This window comes from Eulemur rufifrons, chromosome 2 (assembly GCF_041146395.1).
Source record: "Eulemur rufifrons isolate Redbay chromosome 2, OSU_ERuf_1, whole genome shotgun sequence".
Taxonomy (NCBI): domain Eukaryota; kingdom Metazoa; phylum Chordata; class Mammalia; order Primates; family Lemuridae; genus Eulemur; species Eulemur rufifrons.
In genome coordinates, this window is record NC_090984.1 from 108048213 (window position 1) to 108052777 (window position 4565).

At 36.4% G+C, this 4565-nt stretch overlaps 1 pseudogene; it reads right to left on the reverse strand.

Annotated features, from left to right (window-relative positions):
* Window positions 1-2395: 2395 nt before the first annotated feature.
* On the reverse strand, window positions 2396-2667 carry LOC138380777 (small ubiquitin-related modifier 1-like; annotated as a pseudogene).
* Window positions 2668-4565: the final 1898 nt, after the last annotated feature.

Below are 4565 nucleotides of genomic sequence, written 5' to 3' on the forward strand. Positions count from 1 at the left end.
TCTTATGGCTGGAATTTGGAAGTAAAAATAAATATATATTAGGTCTGTGTGTATGTGATTGTTGATAAGTAGGACTAATTTTTGCTATTGTTGGTTTGGTGAAAACAGGTAAGTGTTCTGGGTTGTCAGTAAAAGTGCCCATGTTCTTAAATTTAAGGGCCTTACTGAGGTGAATATCTAATTTTCACCGGCTATAAAACTGGTTAACAGAAAATAACTTAATAACTAAGATCTAAGAAAACTACTAAAGAGAAATATAACTAACATAGATGTTTATAACAGACAATTCAAAATTTCTTGTTTCTTAGGTTTTTGCTAAAATTTAAAGTTACTAAAAGTAGAAATTCAGGTCTATGCATCCGATTCCACATATGTGCTGTACCAAGAAATAGGATGTGTTGTGGAAGAGGCATAAAGTGTGTTCTTATTAAAAAATGTACTTGATAATCTTGTCTAATTTAGAAGTTGTTTTGAAGTTGATTCAAAGTATGGATCTGGAGGAAAAAGGGAAGATAGTAGGTAACTAATAAGGTGGAAAAAGAGATATAGAAAGGCTATGAGTATGCAAACGTATTTTTGGTAAGAAAGGTTAAATAAAAAGAAGAATAATATTGCATAAGAAAGGATTGTGTAGGGACAATTCTTGTCCTAACATAACCGGAAGTTTAAGAGAAGGAAAATTTGAGACAAAAACAAAGTCACAGATGGTCTGTGTAAATTGTGATAGGGTTTGTGAAAGAGAATTTATGAAGATATTTGGTATATAGTCACGCTGGATATAATTAAAAGGGAAACGTCTGATGGGCAAAATATATCAAAAGTTCAGAACTCAAATGGTCAATCTGCCACTACAGAGTTAAAATGGAATCTCTGTCTCTCTCTCTATTCTCTGCCTGCTTTAAAGCTGCAGTTACTATGTCACTGTCTGTTATCACGAACTTAAGGTTACTGGGAATAGCCAGTTCTTCCAGCAGTGTGAACATTGAAAACTCCTTTAAAACTAAAGATAAAAGAAGCAGGGATCCCTGACCCAGCAGGAAGAATTATAGAAAATGAGATTTCCATTCTATTTTCTAGTTTTATTAAGTAGAAATTTTAGTTTACCCTAGAGAGGGACCTCAACATCCCTTCACACTGGATCAATGGGCTGCCTATTCACTGTAGAAGATGGTGCATTTTAAAAAGCTGAAGAGGTGGTAGAGCGCTCTTGGGAACTGAAGGATGCTCACAGTCGTGCTTGTCACTCTGGAATAGGAGGTCATGTGGGTTGGACATGGGCTTTATTGCTTGAAGTCTAAGGATAAGAGGCATTGGCATCCGAAGTAAAAGGTTGTTATTTCTGACCTATGGCAGGCATCCCTTTCCTTTCTTTCCCTTCTTACCTTCATTTCCTAATTCTGAGCCTTCCTGTCCTTAGAGTCCCTCTTACTCTCTGGCAATTGAGTGGAAAAGTTTCCCTTGAGAGAGAGGCCAAGGGGGTGGGGATTGGGAATCGAGGTAGGGACCTCCTCACACCTGCCACAGGGCATGGTGACAAGGAGACTGGCTGTGGGGCAGGGGCAGGGGTGGGGGGTGTGGGGGGAAGGAACTGTGGCACTTTGTATAGTTTTTTTCTTTTCTTTTCTTTTTTCCTTTTTTACAAATATTGCTTATTTTAATAAAGCTGGTACAGATAATGTCCATTTAAGACCCATATCCCAGGCCAAAAAGTACAAATAAAATCAAAAAGAGCAGTGTTATGTTATATATATTTCTGCATGAATAACTTTATTAGTTGCTAATGAAAATAACTTTTCTGGGATCTTCTGATAAGACTTTTTAAAGATCTTAAAATGCCTTCTCTTCAGTGAAGCCATCTTTGGAGTTAGTCATTACTCTCACCTTATCTGCCATCTTCACTCCAACTTGATATTCCTCCTCTTTTGGTCCAGACCCTCAAATTTGAAAAGTATCTTCAAGTTAAGGAAAGGTCATGTTTCCACAGTTCAGTTCTCTGAAAAACTTCCAACTCCTACTGAAAGCCACAGTCCAGGAGTGATGCAATCATATGCTAGAACTTCAGGGCCAATTGAAAGTCATTATGGACACCTGCATCGGTAGACCTTATCACCATAAGCCTGAAAATGCACAGTCCTGAAAACAGTGACCTCTCTGTATGCAAATGTAATTTTTAAAAAAGGAGTGGGCAATGTGAAGGGAACTGAGGCTTGATCACCAAAACTCAGCATAATGAAAACAAACGATAATGAATAATGAGCACTAGAATTCAAATTACCAGATGTTTTAAAGAGATGGGATGCCAGTTTTCAATTCCATTTTGAATACCACATTACAAAAGAACTATTTTTAAAAATTAAAAAGGATTGAGGGAAAAGAAAACAAATTAAAACAATATCTAAATTGTTGAGTGAGCCCCCCTTTTTTCCTGATAAACTTCAATCACATCTTTTTCCTCCATTCCCAGTCTTTTGGAGTATGATTATTAGCAATTCTCTGACTTTCAAAGAGAAACCTGAGTGAACTCATTACAACTTCTTGTCTTTGAGTTTCTTTCACTTTGAAGTCAATCTCACTGCTATCCTGTTCCATGACTTTGAGTTTAATGTATTCTCCTTCCTTCTTATCCCCCAAGTCCTCGGTTGAAGGTTTTGCCTCCTGGTCAGACATGATGATGGTGGCTTTGCCTGAGGTCTCCGCACAGCAGCGGCCTCAGGTAGGCAGAACCTCACTCCAGTGTCTATAAATCCATCTCTCTTACCTACAGCACAACACCATGGCTCTTTCTTTTCTGTAGTAAACTGTTTGTGTGGGATTGCTTTGTATTTGTGATCACTCTGTCACCGGTTCAACTTGGTACCAGTACTCACTCTTGACACTGGGAACCAAGGACCAGGGAACATTGAGATAGACCTAACATGTTCAAGCAGGGGGACTCTGAGGCTTCTGCTGGGTATTCTGCTTCTAGTAGGGTCCACTACCTCTTGCTTGACACTTCTGCACTGAAAATCATTAAGAGCCAATTCTGGGAGTTTGCTCAGAAGCTAGGCATTTTTTCTCTTTTATTTTCAAACTGTTAGAACTGTTTTCCATCTACTTGCATAATTTTAGATAAGTAGTACTTTGCTTGCATTTAATCTTTTCCCCTTCCCATAGACTAGGGACTGGGCCATGATACAAATTTGACCATTAAACACCAAGCTTTATTCAGAATCATTTTTGTTCTCCAGTGGTTCCTAAGAGTGAGTTCTCATAACTTCCTTTGGCCTTCTTGCAAATTGGCTAACAGGTAAGTCTTGACTGCCAGAAGACTAATGGGCACATTCTTCTGAATTTCAGTGACAGACACAAATTGGGTATAAGTTGGGAGCCCTATAACTGTCATAAAGAATCTAGAATAATTCTTGACATATAGTACAAGCTCAACAAAATTAAGTTTCTTTCCTTCATTGCTATAATTTTCTACTACAAATTCAAAAATATTTTCAGAAAAAAATCTCTTAAAATGAAACATATATCAGCCCTGTTTCTAACAGCAAATATTAACTGCAAACTAGATGTGCAATTATCAACAGAATGGTAAATTTTGGCAAAGGATATGAACAAATAATTTTATCCTTTAAAATTATGTATACTCAATTTTTTCATGATAATAAAATGCATAAGGCATAATTCTGAATAATAAAGCAGTATACTGAATTAAAATTTGTTATAATGTCAAATGCATGAGTGAAAAGAGCCTGGATATAAATAAATTTCAATTAATAACATAGCTGTCTCTGGGTAGGGAGATTTTCATGGCTGCTGTCGTCTTCCTTATATTTTGTATACTTGAGAATATTTTCCAAAAATTCCAGAAGGTTAGCATATTATTTTTATATTGGGGAATGAATAATTTGATTACGCAGACATCTAAAAAGCAGCCTGTTTGCTAGTGCTCTCCAGAAGGAAGGGTTTTCCCAATACTAAGTTCATAGGAAGTCTTTCTCTGATATATTCACCTTTTTGTCAACCCTCTCCTGCTGGCTGTTCCTGGGCTATATTTATGACAAGCAGAGTGGATATATTATTTTAGAAGTCCTCATTCTTTTAGTTCACATCTAATTTGGGAAAGAAAGAAGCTTCTTTTCAGGTTCTTAAAAACCCTTGCTTCAGCTAATAAGTTATTCTGCTACAGGACTTGCTATTTATTTTCTCATAATTAGAGGTTTTCTTGGTTCCTGAATATCTAATTATTATTTCTAAACAAATTTCCTTCACTGAGTTACACAATATTTTACAATCAGAGGTTATTTGATTTAACCTCTTTTCTGTACTAATCATAATTTAAGAACATTTAAACTATCCAATGATTATACCCACTTGTGGAAGGAAGCTTCTCATTTTGAAAACTAGCTCCTGAATCTAATAAATTCTGGCTCTTCCTCAGTGAGTAATTGACAACTATAGCTGGAGAAATATATGTTTAACTGATCCTAGTCAAATAGCAAAATTAAACCTGGCTGCCAAATATGATCAATGCAAACCTGCCTGCCCAAGGTGTAATCAAAAACTCTTTGATAGATTAC